Source organism: Oncorhynchus mykiss, unplaced genomic scaffold (assembly GCF_013265735.2).
Source record: "Oncorhynchus mykiss isolate Arlee unplaced genomic scaffold, USDA_OmykA_1.1 un_scaffold_305, whole genome shotgun sequence".
NCBI lineage: Eukaryota > Metazoa > Chordata > Actinopteri > Salmoniformes > Salmonidae > Oncorhynchus > Oncorhynchus mykiss.
Window position 1 is genome coordinate 1 of NW_023493754.1, and position 23404 is coordinate 23404.

At 42.2% G+C, this 23404-nt stretch overlaps 23 non-coding genes across 23 annotated transcripts; 8 read left to right on the top strand and 15 right to left on the bottom strand.

Moving 5' to 3' along the window:
* Positions 1–2418: 2418 nt before the first annotated feature.
* trnap-agg lies at positions 2419–2490 on the top strand. The gene has a single exon. It is a non-coding gene; the product is annotated as a tRNA-Pro (tRNA).
* A 287-nt stretch (positions 2491–2777) lies between these two features.
* Positions 2778–2849, bottom strand: trnag-ucc. The gene has a single exon. It is a non-coding gene; the product is annotated as a tRNA-Gly (tRNA).
* Positions 2850–3282: 433 nt separating this feature from the next.
* On the bottom strand, positions 3283–3354 carry trnag-ucc. Its single transcript has one exon. It is a non-coding gene; the product is annotated as a tRNA-Gly (tRNA).
* Positions 3355–3787: 433 nt separating this feature from the next.
* On the bottom strand, positions 3788–3859 carry trnag-ucc. The gene has a single exon. It is a non-coding gene; the product is annotated as a tRNA-Gly (tRNA).
* Positions 3860–4292: 433 nt separating this feature from the next.
* On the bottom strand, positions 4293–4364 carry trnag-ucc. The gene has a single exon. It is a non-coding gene; the product is annotated as a tRNA-Gly (tRNA).
* A 433-nt stretch (positions 4365–4797) lies between these two features.
* trnag-ucc lies at positions 4798–4869 on the bottom strand. The gene has a single exon. It is a non-coding gene; the product is annotated as a tRNA-Gly (tRNA).
* Positions 4870–5302: 433 nt separating this feature from the next.
* Positions 5303–5374, bottom strand: trnag-ucc. Its single transcript has one exon. It is a non-coding gene; the product is annotated as a tRNA-Gly (tRNA).
* Positions 5375–9639: 4265 nt separating this feature from the next.
* Positions 9640–9711, top strand: trnap-agg. Its single transcript has one exon. It is a non-coding gene; the product is annotated as a tRNA-Pro (tRNA).
* A 287-nt stretch (positions 9712–9998) lies between these two features.
* trnag-ucc lies at positions 9999–10070 on the bottom strand. The gene has a single exon. It is a non-coding gene; the product is annotated as a tRNA-Gly (tRNA).
* A 980-nt stretch (positions 10071–11050) lies between these two features.
* Positions 11051–11122, top strand: trnap-agg. The gene has a single exon. It is a non-coding gene; the product is annotated as a tRNA-Pro (tRNA).
* A 287-nt stretch (positions 11123–11409) lies between these two features.
* Positions 11410–11481, bottom strand: trnag-ucc. Its single transcript has one exon. It is a non-coding gene; the product is annotated as a tRNA-Gly (tRNA).
* A 980-nt stretch (positions 11482–12461) lies between these two features.
* trnap-agg lies at positions 12462–12533 on the top strand. Its single transcript has one exon. It is a non-coding gene; the product is annotated as a tRNA-Pro (tRNA).
* Positions 12534–12820: 287 nt separating this feature from the next.
* Positions 12821–12892, bottom strand: trnag-ucc. Its single transcript has one exon. It is a non-coding gene; the product is annotated as a tRNA-Gly (tRNA).
* Positions 12893–13872: 980 nt separating this feature from the next.
* On the top strand, positions 13873–13944 carry trnap-agg. Its single transcript has one exon. It is a non-coding gene; the product is annotated as a tRNA-Pro (tRNA).
* Positions 13945–14231: 287 nt separating this feature from the next.
* Positions 14232–14303, bottom strand: trnag-ucc. The gene has a single exon. It is a non-coding gene; the product is annotated as a tRNA-Gly (tRNA).
* A 980-nt stretch (positions 14304–15283) lies between these two features.
* trnap-agg lies at positions 15284–15355 on the top strand. Its single transcript has one exon. It is a non-coding gene; the product is annotated as a tRNA-Pro (tRNA).
* A 287-nt stretch (positions 15356–15642) lies between these two features.
* trnag-ucc lies at positions 15643–15714 on the bottom strand. The gene has a single exon. It is a non-coding gene; the product is annotated as a tRNA-Gly (tRNA).
* A 1197-nt stretch (positions 15715–16911) lies between these two features.
* trnag-ucc lies at positions 16912–16983 on the bottom strand. The gene has a single exon. It is a non-coding gene; the product is annotated as a tRNA-Gly (tRNA).
* Positions 16984–18180: 1197 nt separating this feature from the next.
* Positions 18181–18252, bottom strand: trnag-ucc. Its single transcript has one exon. It is a non-coding gene; the product is annotated as a tRNA-Gly (tRNA).
* A 2377-nt stretch (positions 18253–20629) lies between these two features.
* On the top strand, positions 20630–20701 carry trnap-agg. Its single transcript has one exon. It is a non-coding gene; the product is annotated as a tRNA-Pro (tRNA).
* Positions 20702–20988: 287 nt separating this feature from the next.
* On the bottom strand, positions 20989–21060 carry trnag-ucc. The gene has a single exon. It is a non-coding gene; the product is annotated as a tRNA-Gly (tRNA).
* Positions 21061–22040: 980 nt separating this feature from the next.
* On the top strand, positions 22041–22112 carry trnap-agg. The gene has a single exon. It is a non-coding gene; the product is annotated as a tRNA-Pro (tRNA).
* Positions 22113–22399: 287 nt separating this feature from the next.
* On the bottom strand, positions 22400–22471 carry trnag-ucc. The gene has a single exon. It is a non-coding gene; the product is annotated as a tRNA-Gly (tRNA).
* Positions 22472–23404: the final 933 nt, after the last annotated feature.

The window sequence follows — 23404 nt, forward strand, 5'->3', positions numbered from 1 at the left end:
GCAGAATGTAGGAGCAATTCAGACTTCCAAGTACAAGGATAATGATTCAAATGTAATACACTTGAAATGACATCCAGCCCCTAAAACAAATGAATTCCTCAGGCTCTGCATTGGCCGGAATCAAACCCGGGTCAACTGCTTGGAAGGCAGCTATGCTCACCACTATACCACCAATGCTATGTGCAGCTCAGTAGCAACATTGAGGCATCGACTCATAATTTGACCGTCATTTTGGTGGAAAGTGATAATTCACTTTCACGGTTTAGGTGTATGATTATGGCTTAGGTTGCGAGAGGTCCCTGGTTCAAATCCCGGATGAGCCCTTTTGCAGATCCTTGAACAATCTCAGACAGGCAGATCTTGGGCCACTGGTCGGAACGCCGAATACCACCATGTTCGTGAGGGTCTCCTCATTCCAGAGAGTGGTCATATGAATTTGTAGGTCAAACGGTTCGGAAGCTAGAGATGTTTTTGTGAGAAGACCGATTATAGGTATTGTCTCATGGTTTGACAAAAACCGATCTAGGTCCACCATCTTTCACTGCAGATATGGAGGGGTAACATAAGCAGTTGTGGAGGATTGAGACGGATACGCCGAGTCTTAATCTCTCTAGTTGAAAACGGATCTATTTGAATGGGTATTTTCAACATTAATTGACTTTGATTCACGTACCTTTGCGTCATTTGACTCAAAATAAATGAGTTCCATTCTTTTGGAAGTCTTATTTTTTCATTTGCTCTTTAAAAAATGAATTGATCTCATTTTGCACTTTATTAATTTGTAAAAAACTCGTCATCATTATGCTGTCGCGACTGAAGAAGACAGAATGTGAAAGACACAGCAGATGAACTACAGAAGATTTGAACTGAATCATGGTCAAGATTTTGGAAGACTGTTATGCTCACAAGTAAAGCACAAAACACTCACATGATGTTCAATCGTTCCAAGCACCATGGACACGTCAATCGATATCTTCACTGTCATTGCTGCAGAAAGCAAAAAAATTTCTTTTGGCATAAGGCTCGTTGGTCTAAGGGTATGATTCTCGCTTAGGGTGCGAGAGGTCCCGGGTTCAAATCCTGGATGAGCCCTTTTGCAGATCCTTGAGCAATCTCAGACAGGCAGATCTTGGGCCACTGGTCGGAACGCCGATTATCACCTCTTGGGCGCAGGACAAGCTGGCTGAATGGTTTTGGCGATGGGACTGCAAATCTATTTTGATATACACTTGTTGGTTCAACGTCGCACAACATTTATTATTTTAGATAACCTGCAGAATGTAGGAGCAATTCTGACTTCCAAGTACAAGGATAATGATTCAAATGTAATACACTTGAAATGACATCCAGCCCCTAAAACAAATGAATTCCTCAGGCTCTGCATTGGCCGGGAATCGAACCCGGGTCAACCTATGCTCACCACTATACCACCAATGCTATGTGCAGCTCAGTAGCAACATTGAGACATCGACTCATAATTTGACCGTCATTTTGGTGGAAAGTGATAATTCACTTTCACGGTTTAGGTGTATGATTATGGCTTAGGTTGCGAGAGGTCCCTGGTTAAAAAATCTATCGTTTTAATCACTACAGGTTACCTTCAGATTAGTCCCGTGACACTTGTTGGGAACGTAGGGCAAAACGGAGAACATTGCGACAAGTGGGGTCACATTAGTTTGTAGCCCAAGATTTTGGATTCTACAAACAGAACTTGGCACATAGACGCTTGTGACTTCAGACGAGTCTCCTGACACTTGTGGGGGATGTAGAGAAACATTGAGAATACCACCGTGTTCGTGAGGGTCTCCTCATTCCAGAGAGTGGTCATACGAATTTGTAGGTCAAACGGTTCGGAAGCTAGAGATGTTTTTTGTGAGAAGACCGATTATAGGTATTGTCTCATGGTTTGACAAAAACCGATCTAGGTCCACCATCTTTCACTGCAGATATGGAGGGGTAACATAAGCAGTTGTGGAGGATTGAGACGGATACGCCGAGTCTTAATCTCTCTAGTTGAAAACGGATCTATTTGAATGGGTATTTTCAACATTAATTGACTTTGATTCACGTACCTTTGCGTCATTTGACTCAAAATAAATGAGTTCCATTCTTTTGGAAGTCTTATTTTTTCATTTGCTCTTTAAAAAATGAATTGATCTCATTTTGCACTTTATTAATTTGTAAAAACTCGTCATCATTATGCTGTCGCGACTGAAGAAGACAGAATGTGAAAGACACAGCAGATGAACTACAGAAGATTTGAACTGAATCATGGTCAAGATTTTGGAAGACTGTTATGCTCACAAGTAAAGCACAAAACACTCACATGATGTTCAATCGTTCCAAGCACCATGGACACGTCAATCGATATCTTCACTGTCATTGCTGCAGAAAGCAAAAAAATAACTTTTGGCATAAGGCTCGTTGGTCTAGGGGTATGATTCTCGCTTAGGGTGCGAGAGGTCCCGGGTTCAAATCCCGGATGAGCCCTTTTGCAGATCCTTGAGCAATCTCAGACAGGCAGATCTTGGGCCACTGGTCGGAACGCCGATTATCACCTCTTGGGCGCAGGACAAGCTGGCTGAATGGTTTTGGCGATGGGACTGCAAATCTATTTTGATATACACTTGTTGGTTCAACGTCGCACAACATTTATTATTTTAGATAACCTGCAGAATGTAGGAGCAATTCTGACTTCCAAGTACAACGATAATGATTCAAATGTAATACACTTGAAATGACATCCAGCCCCTAAAACAAATGAATTCCTCTGGCTCTGCATTGGCCGGGAATCGAACCCGGGTCAACTGCTTGGAAGGCAGCTATGCTCACCACTATACCACCAATGCTATGTGCAGCTCAGTAGCAACATTGAGACATCGACTCATAATTTGACCGTCATTTTGGTGGAAAGTGATAATTCACTTTCACGGTTTAGGTGTATGATTATGGCTTAGGTTGCGAGAGGTCCCTGGTTCAAATCCCGGATGAGCCCTTTTGCAGATCCTTGAACAATCTCAGACAGGCAGATCTTGGGCCACTGGTCGGAACGCCGATTATCACCTCTTGGGCGCAGGACAAGCTGGCTGAATGGTTTTGGCGATGGGACTGCAAATCTATTTTGATATACACTTGTTGGTTCAACATCGCACAACATTTATTATTTTAGATAACCTGCAGAATGTAGGAGCAATTCTGACTTCCAAGTACAACGATAATGATTCAAATGTAATACACTTGAAATGACATCCAGCCCCTAAAACAAATGAATTCCTCAGGCTCTGCATTGGCCGGGAATCGAACCCGGGTCAACTGCTTGGAAGGCAGCTATGCTCACCACTATACCACCAATGCTATGTGCAGCTCAGTAGCAACATTGAGACATCGACTCATAATTTGACCGTCATTTTGGTGGAAAGTGATAATTCACTTTCACGGTTTAGGTGTATGATTATGGCTTAGGTTGCGAGAGGTCCCTGGTTCAAATCCCGGATGAGCCCTTTTGCAGATCCTTGAACAATCTCAGACAGGCAGATCTTGGGCCACTGGTCGGAACGCCGATTATCACCTCTTGGGCGCAGGACAAGCTGGCTGAATGGTTTTGGCGATGGGACTGCAAATCTATTTTGATATACACTTGTTGGTTCAACATCGCACAACATTTATTATTTTAGATAACCTGCAGAATGTAGGAGCAATTCTGACTTCCAAGTACAACGATAATGATTCAAATGTAATACACTTGAAATGACATCCAGCCCCTAAAACAAATTAATTCCTCTGGCTCTGCATCGGCCGGGAATCGAACCCGGGTCAACTGCTTGGAAGGCAGCTATGCTCACCACTATACCACCAATGCTATGTGCAGCTCAGTAGCAACATTGAGGCATCGACTCATAATTTGACCGTCATTTTGGTGGAAAGTGATAATTCACTTTCACGGTTTAGGTGTATGATTATGGCTTAGGTTGCGAGAGGTCCCTGGTTCAAATCCCGGATGAGCCCTTTTGCAGATCCTTGAACAATCTCAGACAGGCAGATCTTGGGCCACTGGTCGGAACGCCGATTATCACCTCTTGGGCGCAGGACAAGGTGGCTGAATGGTTTTGGCGATGGGACTGCAAATCTATTTTGATATGCACTTGTTGGTTCAACGTCGCACAACATTTATTATTTTAGATAACCTGCAGAATGTAGGAGCAATTCTGACTTCCAAGTACAAGGATAATGATTCAAATGTAATACACTTGAAATGACATCCAGCCCCTAAAACAAATGAATTCCTCAGGCTCTGCATTGGCCGGGAATCAAACCCGGGTCAACTGCTTGGAAGGCAGCTATGCTCACCACTATACCACCAATGCTATGTGCAGCTCAGTAGCAACATTGAGGCATCGACTCATAATTTGACCGTCATTTTGGTGGAAAGTGATAATTCACTTTCACGGTTTAGGTGTATGATTATGGCTTAGGTTGCGAGAGGTCCCTGGTTCAAATCCCGGATGAGCCCTTTTGCAGATCCTTGAACAATCTCAGACAGGCAGATCTTGGGCCACTGGTCGGAACGCCGATTATCACCTCTTGGGCGCAGGACAAGGTGGCTGAATGGTTTTGGCGATGGGACTGCAAATCTATTTTGATATGCACTTGTTGGTTCAACGTCGCACAACATTTATTATTTTAGATAACCTGCAGAATGTAGGAGCAATTCAGACTTCCAAGTACAAGGATAATGATTCAAATGTAATACACTTGAAATGACATCCAGCCCCTAAAACAAATGAATTCCTCAGGCTCTGCATTGGCCGGGAATCAAACCCGGGTCAACTGCTTGGAAGGCAGCTATGCTCACCACTATACCACCAATGCTATGTGCAGCTCAGTAGCAACATTGAGGCATCGACTCATAATTTGACCGTCATTTTGGTGGAAAGTGATAATTCACTTTCACGGTTTAGGTGTATGATTATGGCTTAGGTTGCGAGAGGTCCCTGGTTCAAATCCCGGATGAGCCCTTTTGCAGATCCTTGAACAATCTCAGACAGGCAGATCTTGGGCCACTGGTCGGAACGCCGATTATCACCTCTTGGGCGCAGGACAAGGTGGCTGAATGGTTTTGGCGATGGGACTGCAAATCTATTTTGATATGCACTTGTTGGTTCAACGTCGCACAACATTTATTATTTTAGATAACCTGCAGAATGTAGGAGCAATTCAGACTTCCAAGTACAAGGATAATGATTCAAATGTAATACACTTGAAATGACATCCAGCCCCTAAAACAAATGAATTCCTCAGGCTCTGCATTGGCCGGGAATCAAACCCGGGTCAACTGCTTGGAAGGCAGCTATGCTCACCACTATACCACCAATGCTATGTGCAGCTCAGTAGCAACATTGAGGCATCGACTCATAATTTGACCGTCATTTTGGTGGAAAGTGATAATTCACTTTCACGGTTTAGGTGTATGATTATGGCTTAGGTTGCGAGAGGTCCCTGGTTCAAATCCCGGATGAGCCCTTTTGCAGATCCTTGAACAATCTCAGACAGGCAGATCTTGGGCCACTGGTCGGAACGCCGATTATCACCTCTTGGGCGCAGGACAAGGTGGCTGAATGGTTTTGGCGATGGGACTGCAAATCTATTTTGATATGCACTTGTTGGTTCAACGTCGCACAACATTTATTATTTTAGATAACCTGCAGAATGTAGGAGCAATTCTGACTTCCAAGTACAAGGATAATGATTCAAATGTAATACACTTGAAATGACATCCAGCCCCTAAAACAAATGAATTCCTCAGGCTCTGCATTGGCCGGGAATCGAACCCGGGTCAACCTATGCTCACCACTATACCACCAATGCTATGTGCAGCTCAGTAGCAACATTGAGACATCGACTCATAATTTGACCGTCATTTTGGTGGAAAGTGATAATTCACTTTCACGGTTTAGGTGTATGATTATGGCTTAGGTTGCGAGAGGTCCCTGGTTAAAAAATCTATCATTTTAATCACTACAGGTTACCTTCAGATTAGTCCCGTGACACTTGTTGGGAACGTAGGGCAAAACGGAGAACATTGCGACAAGTGGGGTCACATTAGTTTGTAGCCCAAGATTTTGGATTCTACAAACAGAACTTGGCACATAGACGGTTGTGACTTCAGACGAGTCTCCTGACACTTGTGGGGGATGTAGAGAAAAATTGAGAATACCACCATGTTCGTGAGGGTCTCCTCATTCCAGAGAGTGGTCATATGAATTTGTAGGTCAAACGGTTCGGAAGCTAGAGATGTTTTTGTGAGAAGACCGATTATAGGTATTGTCTCATGGTTTGACAAAAACCGATCTAGGTCCACCATCTTTCACTGCAGATATGGAGGGGTAACATAAGCAGTTGTGGAGGATTGAGACGGATACGCCGAGTCTTAATCTCTCTAGTTGAAAACGGATCTATTTGAATGGGTATTTTCAACATTAATTGACTTTGATTCACGTACCTTTGCGTCATTTGACTCAAAATAAATGAGTTCCATTCTTTTGGAAGTCTTATTTTTTCATTTGCTCTTTAAAAAATGAATTGATCTCATTTTGCACTTTATTAATTTGTAAAAACTCGTCATCATTATGCTGTCGCGACTGAAGAAGACAGAATGTGAAAGACACAGCAGATGAACTACAGAAGATTTGAACTGAATCATGGTCAAGATTTTGGAAGACTGTTATGCTCACAAGTAAAGCACAAAACACTCACATGATGTTCAATCGTTCCAAGCACCATGGACACGTCAATCGATATCTTCACTGTCATTGCTGCAGAAAGCAAAAAAATTTCTTTTGGCATAAGGCTCGTTGGTCTAAGGGTATGATTCTCGCTTAGGGTGCGAGAGGTCCCGGGTTCAAATCCTGGATGAGCCCTTTTGCAGATCCTTGAGCAATCTCAGACAGGCAGATCTTGGGCCACTGGTCGGAACGCCGATTATCACCTCTTGGGCGCAGGACAAGCTGGCTGAATGGTTTTGGCGATGGGACTGCAAATCTATTTTGATATACACTTGTTGGTTCAACGTCGCACAACATTTATTATTTTAGATAACCTGCAGAATGTAGGAGCAATTCTGACTTCCAAGTACAAGGATAATGATTCAAATGTAATACACTTGAAATGACATCCAGCCCCTAAAACAAATGAATTCCTCAGGCTCTGCATTGGCCGGGAATCGAACCCGGGTCAACCTATGCTCACCACTATACCACCAATGCTATGTGCAGCTCAGTAGCAACATTGAGACATCGACTCATAATTTGACCGTCATTTTGGTGGAAAGTGATAATTCACTTTCACGGTTTAGGTGTATGATTATGGCTTAGGTTGCGAGAGGTCCCTGGTTAAAAAATCTATCGTTTTAATCACTACAGGTTACCTTCAGATTAGTCCCGTGACACTTGTTGGGAACGTAGGGCAAAACGGAGAACATTGCGACAAGTGGGGTCACATTAGTTTGTAGCCCAAGATTTTGGATTCTACAAACAGAACTTGGCACATAGACGGTTGTGACTTCAGACGAGTCTCCTGACACTTGTGGGGGATGTAGAGAAAAATTGAGAATACCACCGTGTTCGTGAGGGTCTCCTCATTCCAGAGAGTGGTCATACGAATTTGTAGGTCAAACGGTTCGGAAGCTAGAGATGTTTTTGTGAGAAGACCGATTATAGGTATTGTCTCATGGTTTGACAAAAACCGATCTAGGTCCACCATCTTTCACTGCAGATATGGAGGGGTAACATAAGCAGTTGTGGAGGATTGAGACGGATACGCCGAGTCTTAATCTCTCTAGTTGAAAACGGATCTATTTGAATGGGTATTTTCAACATTAATTGACTTTGATTCACGTACCTTTGCGTCATTTGACTCAAAATAAATGAGTTCCATTCTTTTGGAAGTCTTATTTTTTCATTTGCTCTTTAAAAAATGAATTGATCTCATTTTGCACTTTATTAATTTGTAAAAACTCGTCATCATTATGCTGTCGCGACTGAAGAAGACAGAATGTGAAAGACACAGCAGATGAACTACAGAAGATTTGAACTGAATCATGGTCAAGATTTTGGAAGACTGTTATGCTCACAAGTAAAGCACAAAACACTCACATGATGTTCAATCGTTCCAAGCACCATGGACACGTCAATCGATATCTTCACTGTCATTGCTGCAGAAAGCAAAAAAATTTCTTTTGGCATAAGGCTCGTTGGTCTAAGGGTATGATTCTCGCTTAGGGTGCGAGAGGTCCCGGGTTCAAATCCTGGATGAGCCCTTTTGCAGATCCTTGAGCAATCTCAGACAGGCAGATCTTGGGCCACTGGTCGGAACGCCGATTATCACCTCTTGGGCGCAGGACAAGCTGGCTGAATGGTTTTGGCGATGGGACTGCAAATCTATTTTGATATACACTTGTTGGTTCAACGTCGCACAACATTTATTATTTTAGATAACCTGCAGAATGTAGGAGCAATTCTGACTTCCAAGTACAAGGATAATGATTCAAATGTAATACACTTGAAATGACATCCAGCCCCTAAAACAAATGAATTCCTCAGGCTCTGCATTGGCCGGGAATCGAACCCGGGTCAACCTATGCTCACCACTATACCACCAATGCTATGTGCAGCTCAGTAGCAACATTGAGACATCGACTCATAATTTGACCGTCATTTTGGTGGAAAGTGATAATTCACTTTCACGGTTTAGGTGTATGATTATGGCTTAGGTTGCGAGAGGTCCCTGGTTAAAAAATCTATCGTTTTAATCACTACAGGTTACCTTCAGATTAGTCCCGTGACACTTGTTGGGAACGTAGGGCAAAACGGAGAACATTGCGACAAGTGGGGTCACATTAGTTTGTAGCCCAAGATTTTGGATTCTACAAACAGAACTTGGCACATAGACGGTTGTGACTTCAGACGAGTCTCCTGACACTTGTGGGGGATGTAGAGAAAAATTGAGAATACCACCGTGTTCGTGAGGGTCTCCTCATTCCAGAGAGTGGTCATACGAATTTGTAGGTCAAACGGTTCGGAAGCTAGAGATGTTTTTGTGAGAAGACCGATTATAGGTATTGTCTCATGGTTTGACAAAAACCGATCTAGGTCCACCATCTTTCACTGCAGATATGGAGGGGTAACATAAGCAGTTGTGGAGGATTGAGACGGATACGCCGAGTCTTAATCTCTCTAGTTGAAAACGGATCTATTTGAATGGGTATTTTCAACATTAATTGACTTTGATTCACGTACCTTTGCGTCATTTGACTCAAAATAAATGAGTTCCATTCTTTTGGAAGTCTTATTTTTTCATTTGCTCTTTAAAAAATGAATTGATCTCATTTTGCACTTTATTAATTTGTAAAAACTCGTCATCATTATGCTGTCGCGACTGAAGAAGACAGAATGTGAAAGACACAGCAGATGAACTACAGAAGATTTGAACTGAATCATGGTCAAGATTTTGGAAGACTGTTATGCTCACAAGTAAAGCACAAAACACTCACATGATGTTCAATCGTTCCAAGCACCATGGACACGTCAATCGATATCTTCACTGTCATTGCTGCAGAAAGCAAAAAAATAACTTTTGGCATAAGGCTCGTTGGTCTAGGGGTATGATTCTCGCTTAGGGTGCGAGAGGTCCCGGGTTCAAATCCCGGATGAGCCCTTTTGCAGATCCTTGAGCAATCTCAGACAGGCAGATCTTGGGCCACTGGTCGGAACGCCGATTATCACCTCTTGGGCGCAGGACAAGCTGGCTGAATGGTTTTGGCGATGGGACTGCAAATCTATTTTGATATACACTTGTTGGTTCAACGTCGCACAACATTTATTATTTTAGATAACCTGCAGAATGTAGGAGCAATTCTGACTTCCAAGTACAACGATAATGATTCAAATGTAATACACTTGAAATGACATCCAGCCCCTAAAACAAATGAATTCCTCTGGCTCTGCATTGGCCGGGAATCGAACCCGGGTCAACTGCTTGGAAGGCAGCTATGCTCACCACTATACCACCAATGCTATGTGCAGCTCAGTAGCAACATTGAGACATCGACTCATAATTTGAACGTCATTTTGGTGGAAAGTGATAATTCACTTTCACGGTTTAGGTGTATGATTATGGCTTAGGTTGCGAGAGGTCCCTGGTTAAAAAATCTATCATTTTAATCACTACAGGTTACCTTCAGATTAGTCCCGTGACACTTGTTGGGAACGTAGGGCAAAACGGAGAACATTGCGACAAGTGGGGTCACATTAGTTTGTAGCCCAAGATTTTGGATTCTACAAACAGAACTTGGCACATAGACGGTTGTGACTTCAGACGAGTCTCCTGACACTTGTGGGGGATGTAGAGAAAAAATGAGAATACCACCGTGTTCGTGAGGGTCTCCTCATTCCAGAGAGTGGTCATACGAATTTGTAGGTCAAACGGTTCGGAAGCTAGAGATGTTTTTGTGAGAAGACCGATTATAGGTATTGTCTCATGGTTTGACAAAAACCGATCTAGGTCCACCATCTTTCACTGCAGATATGGAGGGGTAACATAAGCAGTTGTGGAGGATTGAGACGGATACGCCGAGTCTTAATCTCTCTAGTTGAAAACGGATCTATTTGAATGGGTATTTTCAACATTAATTGACTTTGATTCACGTACCTTTGCGTCATTTGACTCAAAATAAATGAGTTCCATTCTTTTGGAAGTCTTATTTTTTCATTTGCTCTTTAAAAAATGAATTGATCTCATTTTGCACTTTATTAATTTGTAAAAACTCGTCATCATTATGCTGTCGCGACTGAAGAAGACAGAATGTGAAAGACACAGCAGATGAACTACAGAAGATTTGAACTGAATCATGGTCAAGATTTTGGAAGACTGTTATGCTCACAAGTAAAGCACAAAACACTCACATGATGTTCAATCGTTCCAAGCACCATGGACACGTCAATCGATATCTTCACTGTCATTGCTGCAGAAAGCAAAAAAATAACTTTTGGCATAAGGCTCGTTGGTCTAGGGGTATGATTCTCGCTTAGGGTGCGAGAGGTCCCGGGTTCAAATCCCGGATGAGCCCTTTTGCAGATCCTTGAGCAATCTCAGACAGGCAGATCTTGGGCCACTGGTCGGAACGCCGATTATCACCTCTTGGGCGCAGGACAAGCTGGCTGAATGGTTTTGGCGATGGGACTGCAAATCTATTTTGATATACACTTGTTGGTTCAACGTCGCACAACATTTATTATTTTAGATAACCTGCAGAATGTAGGAGCAATTCTGACTTCCAAGTACAACGATAATGATTCAAATGTAATACACTTGAAATGACATCCAGCCCCTAAAACAAATGAATTCCTCTGGCTCTGCATTGGCCGGGAATCGAACCCGGGTCAACTGCTTGGAAGGCAGCTATGCTCACCACTATACCACCAATGCTATGTGCAGCTCAGTAGCAACATTGAGACATCGACTCATAATTTGAACGTCATTTTGGTGGAAAGTGATAATTCACTTTCACGGTTTAGGTGTATGATTATGGCTTAGGTTGCGAGAGGTCCCTGGTTAAAAAATCTATCATTTTAATCACTACAGGTTACCTTCAGATTAGTCCCGTGACACTTGTTGGGAACGTAGGGCAAAACGGAGAACATTGCGACAAGTGGGGTCACATTAGTTTGTAGCCCAAGATTTTGGATTCTACAAACAGAACTTGGCACATAGACGGTTGTGACTTCAGACGAGTCTCCTGACACTTGTGGGGGATGTAGAGAAAAAATGAGAATACCACCGTGTTCGTGAGGGTCTCCTCATTCCAGAGAGTGGTCATACGAATTTGTAGGTCAAACGGTTCGGAAGCTAGAGATGTTTTTGTGAGAAGACCGATTATAGGTATTGTCTCATGGTTTGACAAAAACCGATCTAGGTCCACCATCTTTCACTGCAGATATGGAGGGGTAACATAAGCAGTTGTGGAGGATTGAGACGGATACGCCGAGTCTTAATCTCTCTAGTTGAAAACGGATCTATTTGAATGGGTATTTTCAACATTAATTGACTTTGATTCACGTACCTTTGCGTCATTTGACTCAAAATAAATGAGTTCCATTCTTTTGGAAGTCTTATTTTTTCATTTGCTCTTTAAAAAATGAATTGATCTCATTTTGCACTTTATTAATTTGTAAAAACTCGTCATCATTATGCTGTCGCGACTGAAGAAGACAGAATGTGAAAGACACAGCAGATGAACTACAGAAGATTTGAACTGAATCATGGTCAAGATTTTGGAAGACTGTTATGCTCACAAGTAAAGCACAAAACACTCACATGATGTTCAATCGTTCCAAGCACCATGGACACGTCAATCGATATCTTCACTGTCATTGCTGCAGAAAGCAAAAAAATAACTTTTGGCATAAGGCTCGTTGGTCTAGGGGTATGATTCTCGCTTAGGGTGCGAGAGGTCCCGGGTTCAAATCCCGGATGAGCCCTTTTGCAGATCCTTGAGCAATCTCAGACAGGCAGATCTTGGGCCACTGGTCGGAACGCCGATTATCACCTCTTGGGCGCAGGACAAGCTGGCTGAATGGTTTTGGCGATGGGACTGCAAATCTATTTTGATATACACTTGTTGGTTCAACGTCGCACAACATTTATTATTTTAGATAACCTGCAGAATGTAGGAGCAATTCTGACTTCCAAGTACAACGATAATGATTCAAATGTAATACACTTGAAATGACATCCAGCCCCTAAAACAAATGAATTCCTCTGGCTCTGCATTGGCCGGGAATCGAACCCGGGTCAACTGCTTGGAAGGCAGCTATGCTCACCACTATACCACCAATGCTATGTGCAGCTCAGTAGCAACATTGAGACATCGACTCATAATTTGAACGTCATTTTGGTGGAAAGTGATAATTCACTTTCACGGTTTAGGTGTATGATTATGGCTTAGGTTGCGAGAGGTCCCTGGTTAAAAAATCTATCATTTTAATCACTACAGGTTACCTTCAGATTAGTCCCGTGACACTTGTTGGGAACGTAGGGCAAAACGGAGAACATTGCGACAAGTGGGGTCACATTAGTTTGTAGCCCAAGATTTTGGATTCTACAAACAGAACTTGGCACATAGACGGTTGTGACTTCAGACGAGTCTCCTGACACTTGTGGGGGATGTAGAGAAAAAATGAGAATACCACCGTGTTCGTGAGGGTCTCCTCATTCCAGAGAGTGGTCATACGAATTTGTAGGTCAAACGGTTCGGAAGCTAGAGATGTTTTTGTGAGAAGACCGATTATAGGTATTGTCTCATGGTTTGACAAAAACCGATCTAGGTCCACCATCTTTCACTGCAGATATGGAGGGGTAACATAAGCAGTTGTGGAGGATTGAGACGGATACGCCGAGTCTTAATCTCTCTAGTTGAAAACGGATCTATTTGAATGGGTATTTTCAACATTAATTTACTTTGATTCACGTACCTTTGCGTCATTTGACTCAAAATAAATGAGTTCCATTCTTTTGGAAGTCTTATTTTTTCATTTGCTCTTTAAAAAATGAATTGATCTCATTTTGCACTTTATTAATTTGTAAAAACTCGTCATCATTATGCTGTCGCGACTGAAGAAGACAGAATGTGAAAGACACAGCAGATGAACTACAGAAGATTTGAACTGAATCATGGTCAAGATTTTGGAAGACTGTTATGCTCACAAGTAAAGCACAAAACACTCACATGATGTTCAATCGTTCCAAGCACCATGGACACGTCAATCGATATCTTCACTGTCATTGCTGCAGAAAGCAAAAAAATAACTTTTGGCATAAGGCTCGTTGGTCTAGGGGTATGATTCTCGCTTAGGGTGCGAGAGGTCCCGGGTTCAAATCCCGGATGAGCCCTTTTGCAGATCCTTGAGCAATCTCAGACAGGCAGATCTTGGGCCACTGGTCGGAACGCCGATTATCACCTCTTGGGCGCAGGACAAGCTGGCTGAATGGTTTTGGCGATGGGACTGCAAATCTATTTTGATATACACTTGTTGGTTCAACGTCGCACAACATTTATTATTTTAGATAACCTGCAGAATGTAGGAGCAATTCTGACTTCCAAGTACAACGATAATGATTCAAATGTAATACACTTGAAATGACATCCAGCCCCTAAAACAAATGAATTCCTCTGGCTCTGCATTGGCCGGGAATCGAACCCGGGTCAACTGCTTGGAAGGCAGCTATGCTCACCACTATACCACCAATGCTATGTGCAGCTCAGTAGCAACATTGAGACATCGACTCATAATTTGACCGTCATTTTGGTGGAAAGTGATAATTCACTTTCACGGTTTAGGTGTATGATTATGGCTTAGGTTGCGAGAGGTCCCTGGTTAAAAAATCTATCATTTTAATCACTACAGGTTACCTTCAGATTAGTCCCGTGACACTTGTTGGGAACGTAGGGCAAAACGGAGAACATTGCGACAAGTGGGGTCACATTAGTTTGTAGCCCAAGATTTTGGATTCTACAAACAGAACTTGGCACATAGACGGTTGTGACTTCAGACGAGTCTCCTGACACTTGTGGGGGATGTAGAGAAAAAATGAGAATACCACCGTGTTCGTGAGGGTCTCCTCATTCCAGAGAGTGGTCATACGAATTTGTAGGTCAAACGGTTCGGAAGCTAGAGATGTTTTTGTGAGAAGACCGATTATAGGTATTGTCTCATGGTTTGACAAAAACCGATCTAGGTCCACCATCTTTCACTGCAGATATGGAGGGGTAACATAAGCAGTTGTGGAGGATTGAGACGGATACGCCGAGTCTTAATCTCTCTAGTTGAAAACGGATCTATTTGAATGGGTATTTTCAACATTAATTTACTTTGATTCACGTACCTTTGCGTCATTTGACTCAAAATAAATGAGTTCCATTCTTTTGGAAGTCTTATTTTTTCATTTGCTCTTTAAAAAATGAATTGATCTCATTTTGCACTTTATTAATTTGTAAAAACTCGTCATCATTATGCTGTCGCGACTGAAGAAGACAGAATGTGAAAGACACAGCAGATGAACTACAGAAGATTTGAACTGAATCATGGTCAAGATTTTGGAAGACTGTTATGCTCACAAGTAAAGCACAAAACACTCACATGATGTTCAATCGTTCCAAGCACCATGGACACGTCAATCGATATCTTCACTGTCATTGCTGCAGAAAGCAAAAAAATAACTTTTGGCATAAGGCTCGTTGGTCTAGGGGTATGATTCTCGCTTAGGGTGCGAGAGGTCCCGGGTTCAAATCCCGGATGAGCCCTTTTGCAGATCCTTGAGCAATCTCAGACAGGCAGATCTTGGGCCACTGGTCGGAACGCCGATTATCACCTCTTGGGCGCAGGACAAGCTGGCTGAATGGTTTTGGCGATGGGACTGCAAATCTATTTTGATATACACTTGTTGGTTCAACGTCGCACAACATTTATTATTTTAGATAACCTGCAGAATGTAGGAGCAATTCTGACTTCCAAGTACAACGATAATGATTCAAATGTAATACACTTGAAATGACATCCAGCCCCTAAAACAAATGAATTCCTCTGGCTCTGCATTGGCCGGGAATCGAACCCGGGTCAACTGCTTGGAAGGCAGCTATGCTCACCACTATACCACCAATGCTATGTGCAGCTCAGTAGCAACATTGAGACATCGACTCATAATTTGACCGTCATTTTGGTGGAAAGTGATAATTCACTTTCACGGTTTAGGTGTATGATTATGGCTTAGGTTGCGAGAGGTCCCTGGTTAAAAAATCTATCATTTTAATCACTACAGGTTACCTTCAGATTAGTCCCGTGACACTTGTTGGGAACGTAGGGCAAAACGGAGAACATTGCGACAAGTGGGGTCACATTAGTTTGTAGCCCAAGATTTTGGATTCTACAAACAGAACTTGGCACATAGACGGTTGTGACTTCAGACGAGTCTCCTGACACTTGTGGGGGATGTAGAGAAAAAATGAGAATACCACCGTGTTCGTGAGGGTCTCCTCATTCCAGAGAGTGGTCATACGAATTTGTAGGTCAAACGGTTCGGAAGCTAGAGATGTTTTTGTGAGAAGACCGATTATAGGTATTGTCTCATGGTTTGACAAAAACCGATCTAGGTCCACCATCTTTCACTGCAGATATGGAGGGGTAACATAAGCAGTTGTGGAGGATTGAGACGGATACGCCGAGTCTTAATCTCTCTAGTTGAAAACGGATCTATTTGAATGGGTATTTTCAACATTAATTTACTTTGATTCACGTACCTTTGCGTCATTTGACTCAAAATAAATGAGTTCCATTCTTTTGGAAGTCTTATTTTTTCATTTGCTCTTTAAAAAATGAATTGATCTCATTTTGCACTTTATTAATTTGTAAAAACTCGTCATCATTATGCTGTCGCGACTGAAGAAGACAGAATGTGAAAGACACAGCAGATGAACTACAGAAGATTTGAACTGAATCATGGTCAAGATTTTGGAAGACTGTTATGCTCACAAGTAAAGCACAAAACACTCACATGATGTTCAATCGTTCCAAGCACCATGGACACGTCAATCGATATCTTCACTGTCATTGCTGCAGAAAGCAAAAAAATAACTTTTGGCATAAGGCTCGTTGGTCTAGGGGTATGATTCTCGTTTTGGCGATGGGACTGCAAATCTATTTTGATATACACTTGTTGGTTCAACGTCGCACAACATTTATTATTTTAGATAACCTGCAGAATGTAGGAGCAATTCTGACTTCCAAGTACAACGATAATGATTCAAATGTAATACACTTGAAATTACATCCAGCCCCTAAAACAAATGAATTCCTCAGGCTCTGCATTGGCCGGGAATCGAACCCGGGTCAACTGCTTGGAAGGCAGCTATGCTCACCACTATACCACCAATGCTATGTGCAGCTCAGTAGCAACATTGAGACATCGACTCATAATTTGAACGTCATTTTGGTGGAAAGTGGTAATTCACTTTCACGGTTTAGGTGTATGATTATGGCTTAGGTTGCGAGAGGTCCCTGGTTAAAAAATCTAGCATTTTAATCACTACAGGTTACCTTCAGATTAGTCCCGTGACACTTGTTGGGAACGTAGGGCAAAACGGAGAACATTGCGACAAGTGGGGTCACATTAGTTTGTAGCCCAAGATTTTGGATTCTACAAACAGAACTTGGCACATAGACGGTTGTGACTTCAGACGAGTCTCCTGACACTTGTGGGGGATGTAGAGAAAAAATGAGAATACCACCGTGTTCGTGAGGGTCTCCTCATTCCAGAGAGTGGTCATACGAATTTGTAGGTCAAACGGTTCGGAAGCTAGAGATGTTTTTGTGAGAAGACCGATTATAGGTATTGTCTCATGGTTTGACAAAAACCGATCTAGGTCCACCATCTTTCACTGCAGATATGGAGGGGTAACATAAGCAGTTGTGGAGGATTGAGACGGATACGCCGAGTCTTAATCTCTCTAGTTGAAAACGGATCTATTTGAATGGGTATTTTCAACATTAATTGACTTTGATTCACGTACCTTTGCGTCATTTGACTCAAAATAAATGAGTTCCATTCTTTTGGAAGTCTTATTTTTTCATTTGCTCTTTAAAAAATGAATTGATCTCATTTTGCACTTTATTAATTTGTAAAAACTCGTCATCATTATGCTGTCGCGACTGAAGAAGACAGAATGTGAAAGACACAGCAGATGAACTACAGAAGATTTGAACTGAATCATGGTCAAGATTTTGGAAGACTGTTATGCTCACAAGTAAAGCACAAAACACTCACATGATGTTCAATCGTTCCAAGCACCATGGACACGTCAATCGATATCTTCACTGTCATTGCTGCAGAAAGCAAAAAAATTACTTTTGGCATAAGGCTCGTTGGTCTAGGGGTATGATTCTCGTTTTGGCGATGGGACTGCAAATCTATTTTGATATACACTTGTTGGTTCAACGTCGCACAACATTTATTATTTTAGATAACCTGCAGAATGTAGGAGCAATTCTGACTTCCAAGTACAACGATAATGATTCAAATGTAATACACTTGAAATTACATCCAGCCCCTAAAACAAATGAATTCCTCAGGCTCTGCATTGGCCGGGAATCGAACCCGGGTCAACTGCTTGGAAGGCAGCTATGCTCACCACTATACCACCAATGCTATGTGCAGCTCAGTAGCAACATTGAGACATCGACTCATAATTTGAACGTCATTTTGGTGGAAAGTGGTAATTCACTTTCACGGTTTAGGTGTATGATTATGGCTTAGGTTGCGAGAGGTCCCTGGTTAAAAAATCTAGCATTTTAATCACTACAGGTTACCTTCAGATTAGTCCCGTGACACTTGTTGGGAACGTAGGGCAAAACGGAGAACATTGCGACAAGTGGGGTCACATTAGTTTGTAGCCCAAGATTTTGGATTCTACAAACAGAACTTGGCACATAGACGGTTGTGACTTCAGACGAGTCTCCTGACACTTGTGGGGGATGTAGAGAAAAATTGAGAACACCACCGTGTTCGTGAGGGTCTCCTCATTCCAGAGAGTGGTCATATGAATTTGTAGGTCAAACGGTTCGGAAGCTAGAGATGTTTTTGTGAGAAGACCGATTATAGGTATTGTCTCATGGTTTGACAAAAACCGATCTAGGTCCACCATCTTTCACTGCAGATATGGAGGGGTAACATAAGCAGTTGTGGAGGATTGAGACGGATACGCCGAGTCTTAATCTCTCTAGTTGAAAACGGATCTATTTGAATGGGTATTTTCAACATTAATTGACTTTGATTCACGTACCTTTGCGTCATTTGACTCAAAATAAATGAGTTCCATTCTTTTGGAAGTCTTATTTTTTCATTTGCTCTTTAAAAAATGAATTGATCTCATTTTGCACTTTATTAATTTGTAAAAACTCGTCATCATTATGCTGTCGCGACTGAAGAAGACAGAATGTGAAAGACACAGCAGATGAACTACAGAAGATTTGAACTGAATCATGGTCAAGATTTTGGAAGACTGTTATGCTCACAAGTAAAGCACAAAACACTCACATGATGTTCAATCGTTCCAAGCACCATGGACACGTCAATCGATATCTTCACTGTCATTGCTGCAGAAAGCAAAAAAATTACTTTTGGCATAAGGCTCGTTGGTCTAGGGGTATGATTCTCGCTTAGGGTGCGAGAGGTCCTGGGTTCAAATCCTGGATGAGCCCTTTTGCAGATCCTTGAGCAATCTCAGACAGGCAGATCTTGGGCCACTGGTCGGAACGCCGATTATCACCTCTTGGGCGCAGGACAAGCTGGCTGAATGGTTTTGGCGATGGGACTGCAAATCTATTTTGATATACACTTGTTGGTTCAACGTCGCACAACATTTATTATTTTAGATAACCTGCAGAATGTAGGAGCAATTCTGACTTCCAAGTACAAGGATAATGATTCAAATGTAATACACTTGAAATGACATCCAGCCCCTAAAACAAATGAATTCCTCAGGCTCTGCATTGGCCGGGAATCGAACCCGGGTCAACCTATGCTCACCACTATACCACCAATGCTATGTGCAGCTCAGTAGCAACATTGAGACATCGACTCATAATTTGACCGTCATTTTGGTGGAAAGTGATAATTCACTTTCACGGTTTAGGTGTATGATTATGGCTTAGGTTGCGAGAGGTCCCTGGTTAAAAAATCTATCGTTTTAATCACTACAGGTTACCTTCAGATTAGTCCCGTGACACTTGTTGGGAACGTAGGGCAAAACGGAGAACATTGCGACAAGTGGGGTCACATTAGTTTGTAGCCCAAGATTTTGGATTCTACAAACAGAACTTGGCACATAGACGGTTGTGACTTCAGACGAGTCTCCTGACACTTGTGGGGGATGTAGAGAAAAATTGAGAATACCACCGTGTTCGTGAGGGTCTCCTCATTCCAGAGAGTGGTCATACGAATTTGTAGGTCAAACGGTTCGGAAGCTAGAGATGTTTTTGTGAGAAGACCGATTATAGGTATTGTCTCATGGTTTGACAAAAACCGATCTAGGTCCACCATCTTTCACTGCAGATATGGAGGGGTAACATAAGCAGTTGTGGAGGATTGAGACGGATACGCCGAGTCTTAATCTCTCTAGTTGAAAACGGATCTATTTGAATGGGTATTTTCAACATTAATTGACTTTGATTCACGTACCTTTGCGTCATTTGACTCAAAATAAATGAGTTCCATTCTTTTGGAAGTCTTATTTTTTCATTTGCTCTTTAAAAAATGAATTGATCTCATTTTGCACTTTATTAATTTGTAAAAACTCGTCATCATTATGCTGTCGCGACTGAAGAAGACAGAATGTGAAAGACACAGCAGATGAACTACAGAAGATTTGAACTGAATCATGGTCAAGATTTTGGAAGACTGTTATGCTCACAAGTAAAGCACAAAACACTCACATGATGTTCAATCGTTCCAAGCACCATGGACACGTCAATCGATATCTTCACTGTCATTGCTGCAGAAAGCAAAAAAATAACTTTTGGCATAAGGCTCGTTGGTCTAGGGGTATGATTCTCGCTTAGGGTGCGAGAGGTCCCGGGTTCAAATCCCGGATGAGCCCTTTTGCAGATCCTTGAGCAATCTCAGACAGGCAGATCTTGGGCCACTGGTCGGAACGCCGATTATCACCTCTTGGGCGCAGGACAAGCTGGCTGAATGGTTTTGGCGATGGGACTGCAAATCTATTTTGATATACACTTGTTGGTTCAACGTCGCACAACATTTATTATTTTAGATAACCTGCAGAATGTAGGAGCAATTCTGACTTCCAAGTACAACGATAATGATTCAAATGTAATACACTTGAAATGACATCCAGCCCCTAAAACAAATGAATTCCTCTGGCTCTGCATTGGCCGGGAATCGAACCCGGGTCAACTGCTTGGAAGGCAGCTATGCTCACCACTATACCACCAATGCTATGTGCAGCTCAGTAGCAACATTGAGACATCGACTCATAATTTGAACGTCATTTTGGTGGAAAGTGATAATTCACTTTCACGGTTTAGGTGTATGATTATGGCTTAGGTTGCGAGAGGTCCCTGGTTAAAAAATCTATCGTTTTAATCACTACAGGTTACCTTCAGATTAGTCCCGTGACACTTGTTGGGAACGTAGGGCAAAACGGAGAACATTGCGACAAGTGGGGTCACATTAGTTTGTAGCCCAAGATTTTGGATTCTACAAACAGAACTTGGCACATAGACGGTTGTGACTTCAGACGAGTCTCCTGACACTTGTGGGGGATGTAGAGAAAAATTGAGAATACCACCGTGTTCGTGAGGGTCTCCTCATTCCAGAGAGTGGTCATACGAATTTGTAGGTCAAACGGTTCGGAAGCTAGAGATGTTTTTGTGAGAAGACCGATTATAGGTATTGTCTCATGGTTTGACAAAAACCGATCTAGGTCCACCATCTTTCACTGCAGATATGGAGGGGTAACATAAGCAGTTGTGGAGGATTGAGACGGATACGCAGAGTCTTAATCTCTCTAGTTGAAAACGGATCTATTTGAATGGGTATTTTCAACATTAATTGACTTTGATTCACGTACCTTTGCGTCATTTGACTCAAAATAAATGAGTTCCATTCTTTTGGAAGTCTTATTTTTTCATTTGCTCTTTAAAAAATGAATTGATCTCATTTTGCACTTTATTAATTTGTAAAAACTCGTCATCATTATGCTGTCGCGACTGAAGAAGACAGAATGTGAAAGACACAGCAGATGAACTACAGAAGATTTGAACTGAATCATGGTCAAGATTTTGGAAGACTGTTATGCTCACAAGTAAAGCACAAAACACTCACATGATGTTCAATCGTTCCAAGCACCATGGACACGTCAATCGATATCTTCACTGTCATTGCTGCAGAAAGCAAAAAAATAACTTTTGGCATAAGGCTCGTTGGTCTAGGGGTATGATTCTCGCTTAGGGTGCGAGAGGTCCCGGGTTCAAATCCCGGATGAGCCCTTTTGCAGATCCTTGAGCAATCTCAGACAGGCAGATCTTGGGCCACTGGTCGGAACGCCGATTATCACCTCTTGGGCGCAGGACAAGCTGGCTGAATGGTTTTGGCGATGGGACTGCAAATCTATTTTGATATACACTTGTTGGTTCAACGTCGCACAACATTTATTATTTTAGATAACCTGCAGAATGTAGGAGCAATTCTGACTTCCAAGTACAACGATAATGATTCAAATGTAATACACTTGAAATGACATCCAGCCCCTAAAACAAATGAATTCCTCTGGCTCTGCATTGGCCGGGAATCGAACCCGGGTCAACTGCTTGGAAGGCAGCTATGCTCACCACTATACCACCAATGCTATGTGCAGCTCAGTAGCAACATTGAGACATCGACTCATAATTTGAACGTCATTTTGGTGGAAAGTGATAATTCACTTTCACGGTTTAGGTGTATGATTATGGCTTAGGTTGCGAGAGGTCCCTGGTTAAAAAATCTATCGTTTTAATCACTACAGGTTACCTTCAGATTAGTCCCGTGACACTTGTTGGGAACGTAGGGCAAAACGGAGAACATTGCGACAAGTGGGGTCACATTAGTTTGTAGCCCAAGATTTTGGATTCTACAAACAGAACTTGGCACATAGACGGTTGTGACTTCAGACGAGTCTCCTGACACTTGTGGGGGATGTAGAGAAAAATTGAGAATACCACCGTGTTCGTGAGGGTCTCCTCATTCCAGAGAGTGGTCATACGAATTTGTAGGTCAAACGGTTCGGAAGCTAGAGATGTTTTTGTGAGAAGACCGATTATAGGTATTGTCTCATGGTTTGACAAAAACCGATCTAGGTCCACCATCTTTCACTGCAGATATGGAGGGGTAACATAAGCAGTTGTGGAGGATTGAGACGGATACGCCGAGTCTTAATCTCTCTAGTTGAAAACGGATCTATTTGAATGGGTATTTTCAACATTAATTGACTTTGATTCACGTACCTTTGCGTCATTTGACTCAAAATAAATGAGTTCCATTCTTTTGGAAGTCTTATTTTTTCATTTGCTCTTTAAAAAATGAATTGATCTCATTTTGCACTTTATTAATTTGTAAAAACTCGTCATCATTATGCTGTCGCGACTGAAGAAGACAGAATGTGAAAGACACAGCAGATGAACTACAGAAGATTTGAACTGAATCATGGTCAAGATTTTGGAAGACTGTTATGCTCACAAGTAAAGCACAAAACACTCACATGATGTTCAATCGTTCCAAGCACCATGGACACGTCAATCGATAT